At 48.0% G+C, this 14,929-nt stretch overlaps 1 protein-coding gene across 6 annotated transcripts in view; it reads left to right on the top strand.

Moving 5' to 3' along the window:
- The first annotated feature begins 5,422 nt into the window (after nt 1-5,422).
- SPSB1 (splA/ryanodine receptor domain and SOCS box containing 1) overlaps nt 5,423-14,929 on the top strand; it is a 29,451-nt gene continuing 19,944 nt past the window's right edge. Inside the window, exons 1-2 of one of the 6 annotated variants that reach the window (XM_039390841.1) lie at nt 5,423-5,565; nt 7,707-14,926. The gene's annotated coding sequence lies outside the window, so the exon portion shown is untranslated. The other 5 variants (XM_039390839.1, XM_039390845.1, XM_039390843.1 and 2 more) reach the window with 5 other exon arrangements.

Below are 14,929 nucleotides of genomic sequence, written 5' to 3'. Positions count from 1 at the left end.
CCTCTCTGGAAGCTCTTTAGGTGTCTGTCGGTGAAGAGGTGCTCTGGAGACAGGTCTGCCAGCAGCAGAGGGTGCTGCTTCCTCGTGCTGCAGGAGCTGCTGGGAACTGCTTTTCCCAGCCCTGTCCTGCAAAAGGAGTGTTTTCCAGAGGCACAAACCAACTCAGCTGGGCCTCTGACACCGGCTCCTCCGCTGGCCCTTGAGCCACCCACGGTGCAGGGCTGAGCACTGATCTCCCGTGGCACAGCGAGCTCTCTGGCCAGCCTGCTCTCCCAGGAGCTCCTCCACGGATGCTGTTCCTGTGTTATCCTGGTTGCTACCATTTTCAGCTCGTGGCTATCCATCAAAAAGGCAAGGAACTAATTTTTCTGCTTCCCCACTTCTCATGCACAGGCTGTGACCATGTCCTTAGCTCCCCACGTACAGTGCAGTTGACACAAGGAGTGTTGGGATGTGGCCTTTTTCCTGCATCTGCAGGACTTGTGTCAGCCAGAAAGGTCACTGTGATTTTAAGGGGGTGTTACTTCTCATTAAGAGGTAGCCATGTCTGTAGGACATCACCCTGGAGATAACTGGTGTTGTAAGGGTTGCTCCAAAAAGAACTGGAAGTGGAGTATCTTCTACGTCCAAGTGCTCCAGCCATGTATTTCCCATTTTTTAAGGCATCTTCCCATCCAGCACCCTGTGCTGAAGTGGAAAGGCAAAGGAGAAGTGACAGGAGATGTCACAGCAAGCCTCTGCTTTCCAGGTGAATGGAAACCGAAATATCCGGGTTCCACTTTTGTTTTGTTTTGCGTTTGTTTGGGGGTTTGTTTGTTTGTTTTTGGAAAAGCAGTTTAATTTCATTCCACAGCCTCATTTGCTTGTGTTGCAGTGTGCAAAGTGTTTTGTGTTGACACCTCAGTTCACAAGAAGAGACTAAAAGGAAGATGACTACTTTTTCTTTTTCCTGCAAAGTGTCTCTGGGGTTTGCCTCTTTTCCCTCCCCTGTCCCACCCTCTTTTACTCCCTTTCCCACCACATTTAGCCATCTTCCAGCGGAGGAGGGTTTGTTGATTGTCCTCTAAGCAGGCTTGGCAGGATTTCTACCTCGTGAGGCTGCTGTTTTCACAGCCTGTCTCTGTGTTCTGCAGCACACTGGGTTACTTTGGCTTTGTAGCTGCACATTACAGACGCTCATTGTTCACTATCTGTTGCATTGTCTCCCTTAATTCCCACAGGCAGAGCCTGCATGCAGCACGTACATGTTTCCGGGCAGAGTGTTTGCTCTCTCGCTCTCTCTCTCTCTCCCCTCCTCTCCCCAGGGCACAGAAAGCTGTGTGCTTTCTGCCTGCCTGTCTTTGTACACCCCTTCCAAATGCAAAGCAATAGGATCCCCTTTATTGCTTCAGTCTACCAGGCTCCTGCTGCAAGGTCAGTATCAGTCAGGCATAAAACACATCTACAAAGTCTGTACCAGCCTGAGAGTCTGTGCTGGGAGCCTGAAGGATTTAGATGCTTAAGTTCAGACAGTCAAAAGGGACCCATTTTCCAGAATGTGGATGCTCATCCACTTCCAGATCCCAGAGCTAATCTACAGTACTGAATGCTGACCACAAGAAAGCAGGCATGCCAAGTCATTCCTCCTCCCACCTTCCTTTTAATAATCTTAACATAAATTCACAAGGAAGGGAGCTGGAAAAGTCTCTGCTAATCCAGGCTCCATCCCCAGTTAGCTCTCCATAAAGACTTAGAAGGATTCCATTGCAGGCCATAAACACTGGCCTGTGTCAGTCACCCCCCTCTGCCACTGTTTGTGCTGTTGTTTGAGATACAGAGAGTATTCAAAGCAAGTGATTGAAGATTAGCAAATCCTGCTTCTTAAGGAAGCAAGAAAGTCAAATATTAGGGAAATAAAAGGCGACAAGATTCCGTAGGAGCTGTGATCTCATCTGGCGAGAAGCCACCACAAAGCTGAAAAGTTCTTCTTCAGCACTTGTCACGTCTGGTTTCCTCCAGGCTCCCTGCTGCTCTTACACCTCCTCCACCCCACTTCTCCCTCTTGCTGTAAGGAACAGGAATCTCTGAGCAGGAAACCCTTGCTCACCTGGAACTAGCACACAGGAAAATGCAAGACTGTGAGTGGCCCTCTAAGAAACTCCCATCTGTTGATGGCAATGTGCCCCAAGGTGCCCAGGGAGAGGGAAAAGATCCCAGTGCTGAGCAGGACAGGGAGGCAGGTAACAGGAGTCAGCACAGCAGCTGAATTCACAGGCAGACTCCCACCTGCTGAGCCTCCTGTAGAGTTCTCAGACATCATTCACAACTTTCTTGGACTCAGTAGTGACACGTCTCTGCTGCTACAGAAGGTGCTGGTGCTGTGCTGAGCCTGTGGAGCTGTGGCTTCTCAGGCCAATGAGAAGCTGCTTTTGAGTCTCCACGAGTGAGATCTTGGGCTTCCCTCAGCATCCAGGCTCTGGCCATTGTCCTGTCACTCCACTGAGTCAGAGCAGATGGGCAGGCAAAGGTCTCAGGGCAAGAGAAAATTTCTCCATCCGTATATCTGGACATCAAGAGCTACTGTCACTCACCTAATTAACCACTGCCTCCCCTCTGCCTTTCCACCTTATGAATCCACTCCCACCAGTCAGGTCTCACATTACAGTAGTCACCCACCTTGACAGTGCACTTAGAGTAGGTGCACTTCAGTGAGTGTGGTAGATTGATTTACTGTAAAGGAGAATCTGGTCCACAGAGCAGCAGTTCTGAGCAGTCCTGAAGTTTCCCTGGACAACACTCCAGTTTGTCTGGCTCTCCAGTAACGGATGCCTGGAACATTCCTCTAACAGCTTCAGTGTTGGCAGAAAAGACTGGAGTGACTGGAGTGGGTCTTTTGAACAGTGGAGATCAACTGAGAGAACTCCCCACTCTCCACAAAGAAAGTGGGTTGACACAACAAGCTGCAAGTGTGCTGCCAGAAAACACTGGGGCTGCTCTGCAGAGTCAGGATCCTTCCTCAGCTGCCTCAGAGCAGTGTTTACAGGGTCTCTGGGTGAGCCATGGGCCCCCAAGGTTTGGCTAAGAGCTGTCCAAGAACTGAACAGCATTCTGCAGGAAAAACTCAATGGGGAGATTTTTCGGAACACTTTATTACTGAAGAACTTCTGCTGAAATTAGTGAGGACTTAAATAGGGGCGGGTCCAGGTCAGAGCAATGAAGTTTTGAAAAAGCTACCCAGATATGTACCTATTTAACATAAACCCACCTATTTCTATCTTGCAGGGCGTGAAAGAACATATTTGTGCTGTATCTACAATCTCCCTGGTGTTTCTGGTCAGCTAGAGCAATAAATTTAATCTGATGTGAATGTGTTTTTTTAATGAACCACAATGGCTGGCATAGAGCAACTAATCCCCAGGGACACCAAAATATGCTCCACAAATTTGTGCCTCAGTCCTGCAAAGATACAAACGCCCATGTGAACAACTTCCTATGCATGCACTGTCCCGTGGAGTTCAGCAGAATTTTTTTCCCTGCATTGGCTGAAGTCCTCTCTAGGGATTTTTTTGGCCTAGAAGGGGTGAGGAGGAGGGGAGTATTCAGCAGGTCAGCCACCCCACCTTGGCCCTCACATTTCTTCTGACTTTTTCTGGCAGCTCAGTGGGTTCAGCACTGCACCCTGCCCCGTTGCGTGTCACTGAATGCCCTGCTGTGACCACCTCACTGCAGACATAACCCAGCAAGGGTTACCACGGTCCCCCGGGGACCACACAACTTCATTTCATCCCCCCTGTGCAGCTGCAGGGGTTTTTTTTATCTTGTAAGAACTGGTGTAACTAAGTTGTAAATCAGTGCATGGCCCATGAAATGTGTCAGACAGTCAGACAGCAGAGAACACCTTCTGCCTGTGTCCCCAGAGAGCCTGCACACGTCTGCACCCAGGAACTGCCTTCCTCACTACTCATCTCCCCACTCCCTAAGAGCAGCACAGCCAGGAGAAAAGGGGCTGAGTATCCTTCCTAACTAAAATGTAGGTAAGGGGAATGCACTTGTGTATTTATGGCAGAACCTTGTTGGAATTAAGCCCCTCTGTTGAAATGGAGTTCAGCCAAGAAAAAAGCAAAGTCCTCTGGAAGTAGAGGCACAAAAATGCCGACAATTAATTAACCCTGCCCTTTTTAAACATGTGCCCAAGACCATCAGTGATGAGAAATGTCAAGGCCCAATGTTAATGTCCAACCCCAAAATACAATAACTCCAGCAGCATGCAGCGGCATTCATTCCACACTGACTCAGATGGCAAGCTGCCACCTCCTGAATCATTCATACCACTTCCTGCAGCTCTTAGGTGGTCCTTGGAGGTATCCCCATGCAATATGGATTGCTGGATTTATGACAACCCACTGGTTTACAGCTCCAAGCAGTAATGCTACAAACAACCCTTTTGTCTGGAAACACTGAAAAATTAATCGCCTCAAAGACACACACTACTGGGTCTAATTAGTCCAAAGAGTAGCTTTTGGGGGGGGGGAAAGAAAAAAAAAAGACTGAAATGACCAGAACTGTACTTCCCTGGTTTATTTTGGTAAACAAATGAGTCTTAAATAAAAAGCAATGCAAATAAATGAATACTAAATAACTGATAATAATAAAACATCACATAAATACTAAATAATAAAATAAAAATATCACAGAAATAAATACTAAAAAATAAAATAAAAATAGAACATCACACAAATAAACGCAAAATAATAAAAGTAATAATAAAACGTCACATAAATACTAAACCTTAAAATAATAATAATAAAACATCACATAAATACTAAACATTAAAATAATAATAATAAAATGTCGCATGAATACTAAACATTAAAATAATAATAATAAAATGTCGCGTAAATACTAAACATTAAAATAATAAAAATAATAATAATTAATAAAATAAATAATAAAATTTAACATAAATAATGTTATTTTTAGCTAAGTAAATACTAATAAAATAATAATTACATAAAATAATAAATAAATAATAAAAATTTAAAGCCTATAAAAATAAATAATAAAAATTTAAAGCCTACTAAAATAAATAAATAAATAAACAAAAAGCATGAAGATCCCCGGAGGGATCGCAACAAACGCGGCAACACCGTGCCGACGAACGCGACACCGAGGATGCGACTCGTCACCGGGCGGCCCCGCCGCGCACGGAGACCCGCAGCGCCCGACTCCCGCCGCTATTTTTAGCCGTTCCCGGAGCGAGCGCGGCAGCACCGACCCAAAGGAGCCCAGATTTACCCCAGAACCGGCGCCGGGCACCGCCGGGCACCGCGATGCTCGTCCCCCCTCCCGCGGCCGCGCCCCGGCCCCGCCCCGTGCCGGCGCTGCCCGTGCGGAGCGGCCGCGCCCCGGGCCGGGCCGGGGGCGGAGCGGGGCCGCGCCGGGCGCTATTTGGGCCATGTGACGGCCCGGCCCCGCTTGCCGCGCCTGGCGCCGGGAGGAGCGGGCGCTGCGGCTCGGCCTCCCCGCCGCGCCGGGGGCAGCGAGCGGCGGGGCCGCTGCCATGGTCCGCAGGGCAGCCCGGGCACGGTAGGAGCCGGCGGGGCCGGGCGGGCGCTGCCGCGGCGGCTCCGCGGCCTCTCCGCGCGTCCCCGCGCTCCGCTGCCGGCGGGGTCTCTCTGCCCGCGGTCGGTGCCGGCCGAAACGCCGCCCGGCGCCGGGCTGGGGCGAGGCCGGGCTTTGGAGGCAGCGGGGCCGGGCGGGAGCGCGGCTGCTCCATCCCGGGGAGCGCCGGGAGCGCGGGGGGATAACGGGGCTCCCGCCGCTCCGCTCCGGCAGCGCCGGGGCCCGCGGGAGCCCCCGCGGTTTGGGGTGCTGGGGATGCCGCGGGGTGGGTGGCTGCCAGAGCCCGGCTGGCGTAGCCCGTGTGCGGGTTCGGAGAGCAAACACTGATAATGTCGGCTCAGATGTCTCCGAGCCGTTAAGGAAGCGGGGTTGTTTGTTCAATGTCTGTGGTTACGGCGGTGGTCTCTGGAGCGCACCTTACAAGGGCTGATTAATATGTCTCTTTTCTCGCTGCATAAACCTGTGCTGGTACAGCGGGGACTTACATAACCCTGTGTCTGAAGGACCGAGACTGTTGTTACGAGAAGAGGTCAGTCTTGCTGTGGCCTCCTGCTGAAGTGTGCCATGTGTTCTCCTTATCCCTTGGCTGAAGTGGGCAGCCAGGGTGGCTGATGGCTGGTGGTGGCCGTGCCTGATTTAAAACCTATAAATTGTCTGAGCCACGGCACAAGATAAGGAAGTTTACAAAATGATTGTAAAATGGGAGTTGCTACCTTGGAGGAAGATCAGCTCTTTTTTCCCCCGAGAGCAGTGTAGGATAAATCTGTGAGCCTTTTTTTGCAGGAGTAATCTCTGCTTTTCCCACCCCTCTAACATCTCATTTCTGTGCCAGTGGCTTGCAGTAAAAGAGATCTGGCTGTAAGATGGTTGGGTCCAGCCTCCGAGGATGGATATTTCTGTTCTGAGTTGATAAGGGAACTAACTGCTGTGAACGTGATGGAGCTGTGCTACTGTTTACAAAGTGAATGGTGATGCTGAGAAGCACTGAAGTGGAGGAGCTCTTTCCCTGACCAACCAGAGGGAACTGCCCTGTCTCCTCCCTGCTCTGTCACTGTGCCTGGCCACTGGATCTCTCGTGGCTCTCAGTAGTTGTGATGATGGATGCATAAAGCAGCAATTTACTCTGCTCCCCCCTTAAAGGCAAGGGATGAACTCCAGCAGTGTATTCCTCAGGGGGGCATCAGGTTGTTGCTGTACATCAGCAGAAGGCTTTTGCAGCCTCTCTCCTCTGCTTTAGAGGTTACTGAAGTGCACTATAATGTGGTTTGGAGCTTGTTTGTAAACTTGTGTTGGATACTTTGGAGACTTGGGCTTGTGTTCCAGGAACTGGCTAGCTGATACGTGCTGCATTTATGTGGAGTCACTTCACTGCTGCTGGATGTGGAGACTCTGCTCTGCTTGTTGCTCTCCTGTGTCTGGGTTGATTTTTTTTTTTCCCCCCCTCTGGCCCCTATTTCCAGTGAAAACAGTCTGCAAGGGTTGCTTGTCTTGTCAAGTCTGTCTTGTGAGGGCTAATTAAGAACTCATTAAGTTACTGGAATTAAAAATCTGTAGCTGGTGAGCCAGTCATGACATTATGCCAGGGTTTGTGACTGAGCTGACATTGTTCCAAGTCACAATGTACTTTTTGAAGAATATAAGATGTGGAAGGGAGTATGTGCTGTGCCTGTCTGAGGTTTGTCTCTCAGTCACATTTTGTGGTGTCACTGAGTACACTGGAATTGGCACCTGATGGATTCAAAGAGGCCAATGCAAGTGGTGCTTATAATTTCAGGCTTCAGTATACATGTACTGACTGAGTCTGGAGTCACTGAGGGCTTGTGTTGACAAGGAGTAAGGATTAACTGGTGTTGGCGGGGAGTATCAATGAGATGATCTCAGCTGGGCTGTGCTTATCTTCATGTCCTGTGGAAGGAGACTTCTACATGTATTAACTGGTAGTGTTGCATTATAGCAGTGAGAAACAGCTGGCTAGACCTGCATGAATTAGCCTAACAAGCTGTGTTTTGGTGTGAATTCCCCAAACCTGGTGTGTGTGGCTGGCTGTGGAGGTGCTGCCCTGCTCCTCTGTATTTACAGGTGTGTGATGTATCTTGTCCCCACAGCCTAACTTGCCAAGTCACAAGTCAGACACTGGTTGCTTTCAGACAAAGCCATGTGATGCCTGCAGAACAAAAGTGAGTAAGTGTCTGTTACCAAACTGCAGTCACTGGGTTTCTTTGCTGGTGGCCACTGCAGAATGGGTTCATGTCGAGGTGTTGACTCACTTCCAGTTACTGCACTGCTCTGGGCAACAAAAAAAGTTTCCTTGAGTTGCTCCATGTGAGTAACTGCTGCAGCTGCCACTGTTTCTGTCAGTAATTGCTGGGGGGAAGAGCACTGTTGTCCTTAACAAAGAGGGAGTGGATATGTGCTACAGGTGATGGCCAAACACTCTCTGCTGAGTGTGAGAAAATATAGCTTAAAAATACTACTAACCAAGCACGTGGTGGGGAGAATGTGCCGCTGTTAAATGTGTTTTCCCAGAGACTACCAAAGCATCGATTCCCTGTTAACTCTGTAGTGCTCTGCCCTCAAAGGTAATGCTTTGGAAACTCCTGGGATAAAGTAAATTGGTCTGTTGCATTGGTCAGAAAATTCTCTTCCAGACTGAGGAGTGTTTTTATACAGCGAGTATAAAAAATCCTCATTCTGGGTGTTAATTGGGTATGGGAACTGCTTTCTTCTGTAGCTGTGGGGTGGTACAAGCTGCCTCAACTCTGTAGCTTTTCAGGGAAGGAAATCCAGCAGACTTCCCCTGGTAGAATAGGTTTGGTGTGAGCTGGATGCTGCGTTGAGGTCCGCCCCCAGTGTGTAAAGGCAATGAGTAAGGAAGTGCCAGAGCAGTCAGCTGAACCATGAATAATGTCCTGCTCTGGAGCTAAAATTGAGTAAAACCTAAACTGTCCCAGCCCAAGGGACTGCCTGTGCAGGAGTCCTTTCTCTAGAAACAGCACAGAGGGAAGGACAGTTTCTTTGCACGTCAGCTGTACGCTTGAGTTCTGGACCTGCACCAGTGGGATGAGCAGATGGAAGTGCTGGATGATGAGGTGGGTGCTTGGTGCTGTCTCATGAGTGCTGGGGACAGTTCTTTGTCACGTGGTGTCATGCCTGGGATTGGCTTTAGGGTCCAGAGCTCTCCAGGCCAGCTGGTGCTTGTGCCAGTGTTGTGTGTGCCCCAGGGAGTGTGGTTTGGAGGGATGGGTGTAGGGCCACAGGCCAGGGACAGCTGTGGGCTGATCCTTTCTAGACATCTGCCTCGATGTGTGGCCTTCCTTCTGTCACTCAACTCTGCACTAGGGTTTTCAAAAAGGGAGAAAATAAAGCTAATGCTGCTCTTGTCTGATTGGGATGGATACTAATACCAGTTTTATTTAGTGGCCTCTACCATGTGGCTCGTTCTGGCAGTGGGGTGGAAAAGGTGAGAAGTGTCTAACCTGTCCACAGTGTGGAGGTGCCATGGTGAGGAGTGGGGGGGCTTGGCATGGCATCAACTTTCTAGTGTTTCACTCATGTGGTAAATGTCTTGTCATCCTTCTGGTTTTGTGTTGTACTTAAGCAGCATCGAAGATCAGTTTTAAAGGTTTTTGGATTAGCATCTCTTTCTGATCTTAATAAACAGCCACCTGCCTTTGCCTTAGCTTCTTTTCCTTAACCCTGAAGTGTCTTGTCCACTGACATTTCCTTGTCTTATGGCTCTGCTGGTTTTTTCTCTTCCAGAACATGGAAAGACAGACTCAAAGCAGCAGTGCTGCTGCTGTATAATAGTAAGGCTTTTAACCTGCAAAGCTTTCCCTGGAAGGAGAAAGCTTTTTAAGAGGAGGAGTGTGGGCCTTTCTCTTTAGGAAGAAAGCTTTTTGCTTTTAAAAAAAACACAACAAAATAACAACAACCACCACCATCTGCCTGATTTCAAAGTGAGAGCAACAACTTTTGACCTGGGAGCTTTGGGGCAGAAGGTGGTAATGTCTGAATGGTGTTACCAAACATGGGCTTTTTCTTTTAGCCTGGGAGGGGAATTTGATGAAGCTTGTAAGTCGGAGCAGCTGTGTAGATGTTAGTTTGAAACTGCTTTCTTTGGAGAGCTGGTATGTTATCAAGTCAGGAATCTGTCCTGAGGAGATCCCAGATGGGGCCTTGACACCATAAATGTACAAAGGCACTCGGTTGCACAAAAACTGCAGAAACAACTTAGTTCTAAAGAACGTGAGCCACAGATGGTAAACAGCCAAAAAAAGCAAGTAAGGGGTAAGGCCAAGCCGTTCTTGACATGAGAAGGCTACATTGGTCTCAGATGTTTAGGAATTCTTAGTTTAAACTTCTGCAGACTTCCCTGTGGATAAATTCTGGTTTGAATGGCCTCTTGTAAATTAAGCTCTGCTTAATGTAGAGATGTGAAAAATGCCTGGATTCTAACTACAGTGTTTGGAGGTTTGAGGTAAGCCCTGGAGTTTGCCAAAGTGCAGTTCTTGCCTAGATACCCTAATTCATTGTCGTGTGGTGCTTTGGGATCCCTGGGTCTGTAATGCAGCCTAGTGAGCTGTGCTGCAGGGAAAGCAGCATTGCTTCTCACTGAGAAGACAATAATGACTCTTGAAATGCTTCCAAACAGTAGCCTTTGGTCCTTGCTGTGGAGGAATTGGGACGTTGGGTATGAGGAATGGATGGGGTTGTGCTGTGTTGTCAGCAGTTCTACATGGAGATGATTTATTTCGATGTACAGTCTCCCCATGCCATTTTAAGGCTAAACCAGTCATGTTACTGAATGTAGAGAATGAGGGAGGGATTGCTTTGTCCCATACTAATCCCAGGGCATCGGGGACTTGAAGTTTCAAGGGGTGCCCATGGAAAGAAATACCTAAGACTTTGTGGACCAGCTGGTAAGGGGTAAGCTGAACTGAGAGAATCAGTGTCTGTGTCCTAGTTCCTGTAAACTGTTGAACAGCTGCAGAAAAGAAACCTGTTGACCCCTGTGCTGAGAAGAGGTTTTGAGCCTCTGTGAATCCCGAAAGTACCTGGCTTGATGCCTGTGGGCAGGAAATGTAGTTGCTTGGACTTTCTGTTCTGGGGTTATATGATAGGCACGGGCTGTGCTGTCACCCTGCAGCCTCGCTGTCCAGGTTCTGCACTGCTGCCTTCAACACTTGGCTTCCTTGCCTGATGTCCCACACAGCTTCACTGTCAGTGCTCTGGGGTTGTCCATGTGGCACGTTGTGCACTTCCAGCTGGAACACAACGGAGCTGGGGGTGGGTGTGACTCAAACTGATGAACGTGTTTCATCTTCTGTGAGCCAGGGCACTGCTTTCCCCCCCGGTACCTCACAATGTTTTTGGAGTGCTGCGAGTCCCTCTTGCAGCAGGGATCAGACAGGCAGTTGTAAGTGGTTTCAGCCTCAGACTTGACTCTGGTATTGATTCAGGCCCGTGCATCTCTTAGATCCTGCTAGCAGAGCTTAGTTTGCAGCCTAAGAGGGGAAGGGCAGAAGGGCTGCACACATGGCACTGATTCCAGCAGGATATTGCTGGAAGGTTAGGTATGTGGCACGAGGCCTTGCCAATGTACAGCTGCTGTGCAGAAGTTAAAAAAGGGGCAGCTAATCTGCTCTGAAGTGGCTGTGAGCTTGGGTAATGGTGAAAATTCAGAGAGTGAAGGCAGACCAGCACTGTAATGTGCTACTGGTTTTCCAGGTTGTGGGTTTGACCTGCTGTATGGCGTGATGAGGAGAGCAAAAAAGGTCTGTGTGTGTGTCTTGGGTTTATTAATGTGTCTGTTTCAGTGGCTGAGATTCATCCTGGAACTTGGATATTGTAGTTCCTTCTTAATAATTCCCTTAGTTAATTGACCTTGAGATGATCTACTCAAGGACCAACAAACTGCTAAATGGTTTAACTTTTTTAACTCTCTGTTTGCAAGAAGCAGCTTTTGAAGGCATTGAGAGCTTTCCTGGAGGGTTCACTCTACACGTTCCCCAGCTGCATCTTTCCTGTTCCACTGAAGTGTTTCTGATCCTCTGGGTATGTCAAGTGGCAGCAAGATGTTGCCTTCTGGTGAGATTGTGGAAGGGGCAGGTCATATGTGCCCACAGTGCCCACGCAGGTCCAAATCTGTCCTTTTGGCATGAATAACAATAACGTTAAATCCGGGGCTTTATTTGGGTAATCCGATAAAGCCTGGTGTGTGTGGACACTGAACTGGATTTGCAAGAGGCACAGCTTTGTGTGTCAACACTCTGAGTGGGAGGGGACACCTGATGAGATTGCCTGGAAGGAGCAGTCGCCCACATCTGCAGCCAGGCTGTGATTGTGCAAGTGCCCTCCCGCTTGCTCCGGAGCCAGAGCAGTGCTGTGTGCCTGGGGAACCCTGCCAAGGGTGCTGTGTCACTCCAGGATGGCAGATACGTCCAGATGTTTGCCTACAAGGAACTCCAGTAAATCTGCTGCTTTACTGAGGTTCATTTCAGAACACAATCCTTGCTGCCGGGTGTACTCGAACACTAACTTGGTGTATGAATTCTTTTCTATAAGGACTTTCTGCTGTCCGTGTTTTCTCCAGAAAGGAATTTGCCTGTGACTCATGAGGTGCCTTCAGTCTTTGTCCCTCGATGTAGGGAAGTGGTTGCAAGTGCATGTGGCAGCACATTATCAGTGGGGGCAAACAGAATTTCCATGGACTGCACATTGCCACTGGGACATGTGCAGCATCCCCTGACTGAGCTCAGTAGGCAGGAGCAGGTTTGGGCTTTAGGCCAGAGGTGTGGCAAGGCTTCTGGTATGCATCTAGGAACATCCAAGAGCAAAGTGAGACATGTGGCTTATCTTCAGCTGGACTGTGTTTTGTGGGATAAGTGTAGCAACACTTTTGTGTTAAAATGGAGAAGAATGGCTGCTAATGGTTTTGCAGTTTTTGGTAAGAAGCAAGACAAGAATGGCTCTTAGAGCTTGACGTGGAAGAGATTTCTTGATGCAGGTAAGACCTTGGTTGGTGCTGGGGAGCAGTGTGCTGTATAGTAGGACTGCTGGCAAATCCCCCTGTGTATTTAAGATAGGAGAATGGTTTTTGAGCTTATGGTCATTAAGGTGGAGGGGAAGGATACAGTATTGTAACCAGTACTTGTTCAGTGGCATGTGCTCTTATGTTGTTTGGATTAGGCTGTCTTCAAACTTTCCAAAAATGCCAAACAATCCTCAGTCTAGACTGTTTTTGAAAGAATCCTTGGCCTCATGGGAATCTCCATTTCAAGGTGCAAAACAGCACAGCAGAAGGCATATCAGTGGTTTTACTGTTGAGGAGGCTTTTATGCCAACACGACGTTCAGTGTTCTCTTAAATGTTGTTTTGGCATACCTGAGATACCCACGAAACAGGTTTGTCACAGAAATGGTGTCTGACCCGGGCTGTGGTGCCAAAGAGGTGTCAGTTGAAGTCCTGTCCTTGGCACAAAGCAGACAGAGCAGATGGCCCAGCAGGTGGCAGGGTGGCAGCAATGACAAAGTGACTTTGCAGGTCGTTCAGTGAACCCTCTTTTGCTTACGAGTCTGATAGAAGAGCTGGGCAGTCCAATTAATACTTGCCTAGATGCATTTATCTGGGGTGAACAACTCCATAACCAGCTTTTTCAAGCCAAGGATGGTATCACCAAAGAGTTGGAATTATCTGTAGGATGGTTTCAGTTTATGCTTTCATTGAATATCAGTAGTGTAATGGTGGGTGGCAATTGCTTTCTCATTACTTGTAAATTGATGTTTGCACACAGCAAATCTTGGCAAAGCCATCCAGCTTTCTCAAAAGGAGTGAGGACTTAAGCAGCAGCCAAAGAACAGTTGAACATACTTGAACTAAGACTGACCAGCCCTAGAAAAGACAGAAGCCCAGATACTGAGGACAGCAGCTATAACGTAACTGTCTTATATCTCTGCAGTTCTTGATCACTAAACTCTGAAAATGCAAGGCAGCTGCTCTTTTCTGCTCGTTCCTAAGTACATTGAGTGCATTTTGCTTAAGTGCAGATCTTTAGACTGTTTCTACAGGGCTTCTTCATCTCTATTTTTTAAGTTCTACTAACGTGTTTCAAACTTGGTTTCCTAATTGGAAACTTTCCATTGATGTCATGGGAGCTTTCTGTGGCCCACCTCAAATATCTTGGTTCACCAGGAATTAAGTGACTGTACAAATGTTTATGTTAAACACTTATTTAGAAGGTATGTTGACTTATGAGGACCTCTGATGACTGTGGTATGTTGGGAGGATGGCTTGACTGTACAGTTTTTGTCTTGCCTTTGAACTCTAAAAGTCCTGGCAGCTGTTTAATGCCTAGATAAGGACTCAGGCTTGCTTACAGCTCACGAACGTGTTTCATCACTGACTGTTGCACTGATTTCTTGTCTGTAACATTGGAGAGGTTTTTGAATGGGTAATCTTCATGGAAAAGGACCCAGATGGCAGAGTCTGGAATAGTCACATCAGAAAGCTGTTGGCTTAATTACAGGTATGGAATTGTGTTGTTTTAGAGAGGAAACCCACAGTTTAGTCTGCTGAGGAGCCCTAGGGAGGGAAGGAAGAACATGGAAGTTCTTCAGACTCTGCTTACTCAGGCTTCTGTGGCAGTGTCAGGGCATTTGGAAGGTGGAAACAGGAGGAATAAAAACCATCATAGCATTCCCTGTCACCACCAGACAGACCTCAGACACTGAGCAGTGGCCGTTTCTCCCCTTCCCTGCAGGAGATTGTGCTTTGAGGTGCAGCTTCATATTGGCACACAGGAGGTGAGGAAGCCACTTTAAATATTGCTTGATTTACAGAGTTTAAGCTAGTGAAACTGTTGCTTAGGAGTGAATTTCTGAGTGTCCCACCACGACTAAGGGGCCAATTTCACCCCTTGCCACTTGAACCAGTAGTGAAGCTACTGTGAACTGTGCTGTAGTACATGTCTTGGTCGTGTTTCTTTGGCAAAAACATTTGTTCTGTATTACCACAACTGCTATTTCCAGGAAAAAGTTGCTCTGGGATATCTGGCTACCTTACAGTGCAGATGTCCTCTGAAGACAGCATGTGCATTCTTGCAGCCACAGTCTGTATAATGTGTTTTTTATCCACTTCATTTTGGCGCTTTCAAGTCTGATTTGTCTCGTTGTGCTTTTATAGGGATAAAACTCCGGGCAGGCTAGGAAGGCTCTCTAAAATTGCTGTTGTGTGAAGCCTTTTGTTGGATGATGTCAGGAGCCAGCCAAAGCTTTTGGTCACCCTGCCTGTCCCAAAGCACCAGCACAATTTCCAGGGACCCTTTCAGGTA

This window comes from Pipra filicauda, unplaced genomic scaffold, assembly GCF_003945595.2.
Source record: "Pipra filicauda isolate LSUMZ 115617 unplaced genomic scaffold, ASM394559v2 scaffold87_size3191425_pilon, whole genome shotgun sequence".
In the NCBI taxonomy this organism is placed as follows: Eukaryota; Metazoa; Chordata; class Aves; order Passeriformes; family Pipridae; genus Pipra; species Pipra filicauda.
Note: the sequence above shows the minus strand (reverse complement) of the source record. Positions and strands in the feature narration are given on the sequence as shown.